The sequence below is a fragment of the Amblyomma americanum genome, chromosome 5, assembly GCF_052857255.1.
Source record: "Amblyomma americanum isolate KBUSLIRL-KWMA chromosome 5, ASM5285725v1, whole genome shotgun sequence".
Classification (NCBI taxonomy): domain Eukaryota; kingdom Metazoa; phylum Arthropoda; class Arachnida; order Ixodida; family Ixodidae; genus Amblyomma; species Amblyomma americanum.
In genome coordinates this window covers 176,002,962-176,012,438 of record NC_135501.1, presented here as the reverse complement: position 1 = coordinate 176,012,438, position 9,477 = coordinate 176,002,962, and the positions used below count along the sequence as shown (strand labels likewise).

The 9,477-nt window shown below is 47.4% G+C and overlaps 1 long non-coding RNA gene across 1 annotated transcript; it reads left to right on the top strand.

Annotated features, from left to right (window-relative positions):
* Positions 1-250: 250 nt before the first annotated feature.
* On the top strand, positions 251-8,569 carry LOC144135329 (uncharacterized). The gene is made up of 4 exons (XR_013315453.1): positions 251-426; positions 2,543-2,639; positions 7,165-7,236; positions 8,555-8,569. It is a non-coding gene; the product is annotated as an uncharacterized LOC144135329 (long non-coding RNA).
* Positions 8,570-9,477: the final 908 nt, after the last annotated feature.

Here is a 9,477-nt window from a genome sequence, read left to right as displayed (position 1 = left end):
GGTCCCGATTCATTGTTAAACAGCCCTTGTGTTGCATGCTCTTTCTTTCGTCTGCCCTGTCTTCCCGCGCTGTTTAACAATGAACCTTTATATGCTGTTGTACAGTTTTCTTATTCGTCAACCCACCTTAAGTGAGCTGGACCCTTGGGTATTCGGGTATTCTTTTTTTAATTTCAAGTGGTCATTAGCACCACCAGGAGCCGTTAGCGGGAGGGAAAGAAGATGACAAGCGTGTCTGAGCGTGCTGTGCGCGCAGTTGGCCGTTGCAAGCTTCCCAGTTGGAGGTGCAAGCTCTCGGCTCCTGCTGGCCTTGCTCCAGACGGAGCTGCGACGGTCTTGCGGGGTGCTTGCGTCCTCGGAGGAGCGCCGTAGCCTCGTCGACGTCACCCCATCACCGGCTCGTGGTCAAGGCTCCGGAGACCAGAGGTAAATGAATCGTTCACGGCTGAAAGCTGATTGCGACTGAGGATATACCCAGTGCAAGAGAGAGCAGTTTTGACCGAAAAAAGTCATAGGCGGTAACAGAGCTGGCGGGGAAGCGATTTTTGCTTGCGTTGGAGACAGTTGTAATCTGAAACGCGGGACCATTGGATCTCGACTTCGGTGAGCGCAGTTTGGCGACCGTTGGCCGTTGAGATTGCTTAGGATTGCTAAGCTGGCGATGGCAAATGATTTCCGGTGCGAGCTGGTGTGCTCACGATTTTTTGGCGTTGCCATTTAAAATGCCAACCCTGTTGTTTACTATCGGCGTAAATCGTTCAATTTCCCGTCGCTTCGATGCCGTTAGGCCTAATTGACCTTAATGGTCTCAGCGGACGTAGTCACCCGACGGCGCTGCAGCCACCGAAGGCGCGATGTACTTTTTTATTGACGGCACCTGTTCTTGTGTTGGCTAGTGCCCGATTGCATGCGTTTTCTTTTGCAAGGGATGACTTTGTTCCTTTAATTTTTTTGCTGGTATAGTATTACCTTTCTTGGATTTCTCGCCTTTGCATTAACTCGCATTGCAGGTTCTTACATGTGTTTGAGCATTTCCCTGCCGTTTTTTAACTGCCACTTGCTACGGTGGACAGTTTGCTCTCAATCCGGTGGGCAGGTTGAGGTGACGTCATAAGATTCGTACGCGTCACGCGTGACTGAGGTCGCCATTTCCGCCTGCGCAGAGGCTTTTAGTGCTAACGCATTATTAAAATAACTCTTAAGCGATCTTCTGTGGATCGTTTGAATGCGTTAGCATTTTGTGTTGCTGCTGATTTTGTTGTAGCTCCGCCTTAAGCGTATGACGTTACAGCGTTAAGGGGTTAATGCTCATACATGCGAAATTGGTCTTTCTTTACATTCATAGATGGGTGATTGACTTTCCCGCTTGGGCAGACACTTCTAATGCTAATACCCGTTAATAGGAGGAAACCTCTGCACTTATCCGGTGAATGCATGAGGCGCGTTACCCGCCGTAAACGGAGTTGCCTTTGACACAGACACCTTTAAAGGATAGTGGACACCAAATATTTGCTTGTGCGCGCGCGCGCGCGTGTTTCAAATGATGCGTTAGACATGAATATACACGAATAACCGCGTGATGTTCAGCCACTACAGTTAAATAATTATTAGTCGAATTTCTTCTTAACGCTGTTTCGGTTCAATCACCCTAACGATGGCTGTGACGTGTTGTCGACCTTGGGGTCATGTGAGGTGCAGAAAACTGCTGGTTCGTCGTTTGATGTCATTCCAGCTCTTGAAGCAGGTTGGTTTAAGTGTTGTAGCGAATTAAAACTATGTATCAGCGTTTATATTGCAGGTTTTTTCCTGCCTCACGTGGACTAAAGGTCAGCTATACGTCACAGCCACAGTTTAGTTGATGATAACGGAACCAAAACGGCATGAGGGAAGAAATTCGATTATATATTATATAGTAGTCGTAGGCGAATACTACGCTGTGATCCGTGCATTCTAGTGCATTCGAATGTGTTCTGATGATTTTGATATCAGCATATACAGCTGTTGTAAATGCTTGCTAGCGCTAATTTGCACTGAGGCAGCTCTTTTGTGCCATTGTGGATTTGCTGGTATAGTCAGTGATCATAGCGCCAAATGTATCGTGTATCTCTTAGCTGGTGTTTATTTAGACAGTGGGAACTCACATTGCTGTTTATGATGCGACTACTGCTGCCTTGGTTGGGCCATGCACTAGGCACTCTTCAAGCTAACAAAAACAGCCTTTTCGTTTGGGTACTTTCAACCTCGAGTTGGAAATAACTGAAATGAATTACAATGAATTGCATTGACGCATCATTTGAAAGAAGCAAACAAAGTAACTAAAAGGGGTGCTGCGGCGGCTACCTAGAGCCATGCAAAGGTATATAGAATTGCCAGCTGCGAGGCATCGGGTTACACCACTTCGCGACTGCGTTCACAAGGTGAGCGGGCGGGCATACACCTCCTCACACGACTTTTGTTTTATCCAGTCTTCGCTTCGGGTGCAGCTCTTGTTCCTGCCCGAAATGTGGGGTATTGCTCAGTACGCGCTTTCTGTGCGTTTCAGGTTGCGGAGAAACAAGACCGGGCGTTTGAAAACCACCGCCCTGTCGTAAACCTCGTTCCTTTCGTGTGAACCCAGCTATACCGTAGATCAAACACAGGTAAGCACATTGTCCTTCGCGTAGCTCGTTTGAGTGCACTACGCGCTCTGGTCTGTGCCGCACGAACCATCGTGTTCATCATATGCCCTTTGTGCGTTATTCTTGAGGATGTTTGTGCCTCATTTAATTGCTCCAGTAGACAGCTGAAGAGTGAGCAACGCTGGCAGCACCGGACCTCATTTCTACCTATAGTTCTCACTCCAAGGTTAGCTTGCTTCGACAAATGTGTTGAATTATATTAATGCGCTGCTTTGGAAATATGGACGGCAATGGTCCATTTTTTCATAATATCTTTGTTTTCAATGTTCTCTCATCTCTCGCATCGAGTAGTCAAGACCACTAAAGGAAATCAATGGTGAACGTTTTTAACGATAAAAAATATGTTAATAGCAAAAAATGCCAGCCTGCCGAGAGGAGATCGGCGAATATATTGATTGTTGTTGTGAAATCATACAATATATGAAAACAATTGAGTTCATAAACTCCCGTTTTTGTCTAGAATTTCTGGGTATGAGACGGAAGAAAGATATCTGGTGAAGGTCCCATGCTAAGCTGCAGCTTCGGTCTAGGCTTCCCGGAAGAAAGCGATGCCAGGGCCACCTGTATAAGGGACGTGAATGCATGGCGTCGCGGGTGCCATTATAATGGACCACGAATAGCTTAAACAGCGCACATGTATGCGACTAGCGATGAAAAGGAAAGTGTACGGGCCTGTTGATTGGCACGAACTGGGCCACCACCACTGCCTCGTGAGGGCAAAAGAGAGCTGAAAGAAGCAGAAAAGTGTGAGAAAGAGAGAGAGAGAGAGCAGACGCTCCCTGCTGCCGTCCGGGTCGAAGCGAGAACACGTGTGTCCCGTTTATCATCGGAGCATGTGATAATAAGCGGATTAGATAAGCAAGGTGACTTTTCTAGCAGTCCTTGTCCACCGTCATGGCTGCCAATACGACGTCGGTGCAAGCCATGTGCAGACGAGAGTAAAGTTCCACAGAACATCTCGTACTTGTGCTACACTTAGAGAAGCCTATTTAAAGGCCGTCAGCGTCGACTGTTTTGTTTCCTTTAGAATTTAGAATAGTTAGAATTTTTTTATTACGCAAATTCGCCCCTTGGCATAAATTAAAGGAAGAGGTACAGGCTGGTTTCGTTGATGAAGGCAGACACGGCTGGATGCTCAGCCGCGTGTGTCTGGCATGCGGCTCTTGCGGTAGCCCTGGCTGCAGAGATATTCGCGGAGATTCGCATAGTTACGGCTTCGACCAGTGCTATCCAATCAAGCCACATGTGAAGCTCTCTTTCTTGGCATCTGTGGATTTTTTTTCTTCGAAAATTAGCTCTCCACTTCTAAGCTGTATGGCACTAAGAATCAGTGGAGTATAAATTTAAACAGCATCCTAAGTAGCACTCGATGTCAGGCGCCTGTGTACCCTACATGAGCAGGTGGAGTTGGCATAACCCCTTTAATAGCTACGTCGGCCACCTGCGGGGTGATAAATGAGAAAGCCCGAATTGGGCTTGCATCTCTTGATCCTACATAGGTCCCATATTGGCGTTTCAAGGGCAAACTGAGCCCACATTTCTGCGTCCAACCTTCATTGGACGCCGATTCGCTTCAAGGGGACATACTAAAATACCCGGATGTGAGCCCCATGCTTGAAACACTGTGTCAAGCACAAATGGGGTTGCCCACTCAATCACTGCAGGTTCTACATCAGCCATGGCGGGGCTGGAAGGTGGAAATACCCTCATACTACCCACATCGGTCCCTTGCCGAGTACGTGAGGGCAGATGCAACCTGAATGTGGGCTCTGGGTAGGATAAACCTCGCCGAACCCAACTGATGCTGCGCACACAAAACCGCTGCAAGCCCCACGTCGGTCGGGTCTTGAAGAGGATGATCCCGCATGCTGCCCACACCCGCCCTTATCGGGTACTTCAGGACAGATGCGACGAATTCGGGCTCTCAGCGAAAAAATGAAACGCGGAAAGTCCAAATGAGACTGCCGATGCAATGTCTCAGTCTGCCCTACATCGGCCGTAGCGGGAATGAACAGACCAACGTGCCTGTATCTTATCGTGTATGAATTCTTTTAATTCGCTGTTTTGAACTATAAGCGATCGTTACTTATTCTTACAGATGATTTTATGCATTAATTATGAGCGTCTTTATCCGACTGCAAAAATTACACGTTTTTGGCTCTCACACTCAGCCAAATTTTGCAAAATGATTAGACCATACGCAGGAATAGCTGCGCCATCTCACCAGGATGCAGTGAACTACATACAGCTCTCCGAACTTCATCGCATTTCGGAACACACTCATGGGCTATCCTCGCTAGGCCGCACTTTGTCGGGGCAAAGTGGGCTACGTGCGGTAAACGCATACGTTCTCATATATGGGCTCAGTGTGGGCAGCCGACATTGCCCATATTGCCCATGCGCTTACAGAGAAATTTCAGGTGGCTGCTCAGATGAGGCTGCATGTGGAAAATTCATGCGCGATGTTGTGCCCTTGAATGTCCCACGTGGACAACTAGGGCTTCTGAAATACCCACATCGGCCACATGTGGGCGAACCCACGTGGGCGAACCCACTAGGCTTGTCCCCGTAGAGCCAATGTCTGTCTCATGTCGGTATTGGAAGGACTAACCAAGATGAGAAACAAACTCTCGCCCTCTGGGACAAAATGCAATGCGGTTTTGCTGTCCGCATCTGTCCAAAGTAGGACCGACGGGGCTGCTTAGTGTAGTCTGCCCATGTGGGACTACACGGGTCTGAATTTGTACCGATCAGGGTTATCTACAGGCATTCCACAGGAAGCCGATGTAGGACTCTGTTGTAGAACCTACATGGGCTACCCCACATCTCACTCACAGGGGCTCCACACTTCGTAGCACACTTTTTGCTGCATGGAATTAGTTCAACTGCTGCTGACGCGGAGGCTTGTAGATGCCGTCTCCTGTCTACAGAACTCGGGAAATAAGATGACCGCAAATAAGTTGAACGCCCAGGACACAACACTCAATGGACTTTAACAGCGAACTCCTACTTCAGGGTCGGGCCTGTGTCCTCTGTACATCTCTACGCATCTCTCTGCACATTGCTATGCAGCGTCCCTTCTCTGTCCGTGTGCCGTTGCTCTATGTCATCATGTCAGAGCGCTTCAGTGCATACATGTGTTAACGCAAACTAACCATAGTTGCTTGTTATGTTGTAAAAATTAGGTTGTGCGGAATGTTGTACGATCTGAATTATTAATTTATTAATGAATGTTAACAGCTACATTTTTTAGTTGTAAATGTTGAGTAGTGTTGGGTGAATGGGTGATTTTGACGCAGAAGTATGTAAAACCTCGTGGACAGAAAAGGGGCGATTTTGCTGCTGTTCTTAGTAAAAATCGACTCTATGGCTTCTCCTGGGTATGTGTTTTTGTGAACCTTGCCTCAGAGATGCGCATCAATAAACGCTTTGACGTAACCGCAGTTTGCTTGCGAAGGGAGGCGTTAGTGGAGATACCTCAATTCAATTGTTCTAAGTTTTCTAGGTCAGAACCTTATACTCCCTCCCATAAGTTTCTTGCAGTAAACTGGAGCTGCGCGGCCAATCAGGAGATTGCGTTAGACATGTTCCTCTGCGAACCGTCGTCTGCTTGTCTGCTCGTGGCGTGTCCAGATATGCTTGGAAAACAGTATAAATAGACGCTGTCTAGGTACCGAACACTGAAAGAATATTAGGCAGTTCTAGAATAGTCTTTGCTCGCTTATGGGCGCTAAACGCAACAATTATGCGGGAAGCTGCGCTGTTTGTCACGGGCAACCGGACATCAACGATGACTTTAGCTTAGTGGCGCCTTCTGGTCTCTAGAATGATCACAATTTTTCTCAACAAACCGATGCTCCTGTTTAGGTCTGGGACAGGTGGAATCATGACTCAAAATAGAAATTAAAGTAAATTTGTCGCTCATGGGTTTTTATGTAAGTCAGAAGACAAAATGAATGCCCGATGCCCCATTTATGACTAACGAACCTACTGAGAAACATAGTAGCAAAGACGAATTCACTCCGAAGTGAGCGGCCTTGCTTCGTAGCGCGCCGCCATTTTTGAAAACTTGTTTGGCGTACGCCAGAGTCACACTCGCTAAACTCGGGAAATAGGCGACCCTACCTTACTGCTTTATTTGAAACAGCTTTTGGGCGTGCGCAATTTAAATGACGTTATCCCGTATATACTCATTTTATACTGGCACACTACATTCCGCATAGTCAGAACGCCGCTTCTTCACTCATCGCAGCCTTGGTAGTGCTGCAAGAAATTACTGAGGTGGAGTAAAAGGCGTCGTTTTCAATGAAAGTGGATTCAGCGTGGTTAAAACGCGGAAACTGATCGATACAATCTAGCTTCAGTGTATCGATCGTCAGTGCAATTTAGTGCACCCCTCTCGAATCCTGCACATAATGCCGACACGTCGACTTGCTAACGACTGAAAAACGCTGGTTGCTATTTATTTATTTTTATCTCCTTCAAGGAATGACTGAACTTTCGGTGGTCTCCGGGGTTTCCGGGGTTTCCGGGGTTTCCGGTATTGAGAGCCAGTCGGGTAAGTTCCCGCAGGAACCAGTTCCCTCTTCTCTTAATTACAAAGCAGTCCGCATTAAGTGGTGATAAGGAAACTTTGAAGCCTATCGACGCCCCAAGAAGTTTGGGGAGTCGTTGATACCCATGCGCAGGACTTGATGCATGCCATTCATTTCGTGCTTGCGTTAAGACCGAGAGCTGTTTTTCCCTAACAGAGAACACTGGAATGGTGTTAAACAGCATTCACTTTCAACTCAGTACTGCCGCTCATACTGAATGCTCAAAAAAATAAAAACGAAAACTGCCGAAATCAGTGTCGCCAATTCTCGTGGACATGCGAACTATAATTGGGCTCATCGCGGAGTTTCATGTATGTTCGGCGAGAAGGGATTGCTAAGCGCGCTGTATGACTTGTAAGCAACGCGTCTTAATAGAGAGATTTAGCATAGCGCGATTCGATTCCGCGCGCCACCAGTGCGCATGAGCTGATTGGTCCCGACGCGGCACACGTGCACGCCGTAGGGACCAATCAGCGCATGAGAACTGGCGGCGCGCGGAAGCGGATCGCGCTATGCTAAATCTATCTAATGACGCTATTGAGGCATCGTAAGGGAAAAAATGAGACAACAGGAAAGAATCAGGCGGGGACTAATAGAGAAAGTTAAAGGAACACTTCGCGGGCAATTCCATTCATTTTTTCTAAGAAATCGATTCTACGGCTCCTTCAGGCTGTGCTGATGGATGTTCGGCAACAAACAGATGAATTTATCAGTGAAAAAAATGTATTTTAAAACGGGACATTTGTTTCCACGCCAGCCGATTCGAAATTGTGATGTCAAGGCCGAAAAGGATTCCGTGATCCGTTTGAAAGTGAATGGCGGTGCAGCCTACAGCCTCAAAGATCCGCAGCGGCCGTCTTGACGTCACCGCTGTTGACTTGCCGAAACGGCCGCTGGTGGAGATACGTGTATTTCATTTCTCGTCTTTTGTATAGCAATATTTGTTGTGGCTACAAAAAAAATTTTCTGCTGTATTTTTCGATAGGGCAACATGAATTTATGCTGTCAGATCCCAAAATACTGCAGCAATATCTGTGGTACCTACAAAATATTTTCTGTTGTGTTTTTGGATGCATCAATTGGATATCTTTAATTCCACGCAGCAGCTTATCCTTCATAAAAGACGACCTCATGGGCTCGGTATCATGTGGTAGCGGCCTAGGTGTCGGTATAGGTCGTGAAGAATGTGCATACGAGAACGCGCATCAGTCGGGACACACAGCGAGGTTAAACAATGAGCGAAAGGTGTTTTAAGTTGCCCACGGTTTTATCTTATTCCAGGATTTCAGTCGGGAAGTAAGTATTTCTTCATCTTTCTTTTCGCGACTAGAACGCGCAAAAAGAGCAGAGATCGAGCTCAATGGTATTATTGCACAATTCCCAACATGTTGACGCTGACTGTACCCACGAGGAGTGACGACTATGCGACGAGCAAGTTTCTGGCAGTGCTTCATAAAGTATTAGTAATAAATAACAAGGCATGATTCGTAATGAGCGAATGAATACATTTATTGCAGGGATGAAGCCTTGGTAGTTGGTTAGTGCAGTGAGGAAGAGACAACCGCGAGTTGTGAGACAAATGCGTATCCTTTTATTCAGTTCCGACCTTCGAGTCCGAAACACAACAGCAAAACAATAAACGTATTTGCTGGCCGATTAAGATATGCATTAAAAAATGAAAGGTTCACTAGATTAAGAAGTCCTTTAAAAGGCTCGATCGCGAAACTCTCTTCTCGCGAGCTTCTCAGATCTCTTGTTCGAGACGGTCACAGAGCACGTTCACCCGGGCTGCCTTTCAAGAGATGAGGCAACAAATGTACAATCTGCTTTCGGCCTGTTTATGTGACATAATGCTCTGTAGTCTGATAAAACTCAAGAAAAACGCGGCTTTTCCCCGTCAAAGGACCCCCTCCCAGCCAATGGCGCCGGCCGATCCTCGTGAACCTGCCAGTGCGACAGTGCAGGCTGTGGCAGATCAAAGGTGACAATCTCCTCCCTGCATTGTACGGGATAGATGACTCCCTGCTTTGTCACGCAACTCCCTGCATTGTAACTATCAGGTTCGCGAGAACCGGCAGACGCCATTGGCTGGAAAGCTGCCACGCCGTGGCTGCGCCGCCACGCTATCACGTGGTGCGGAGCAGCTGCCAGCGGCGCGGCGCCGTAGCTGATCACGTGGTTGGTCGCGTGACCAAGTTCCACCC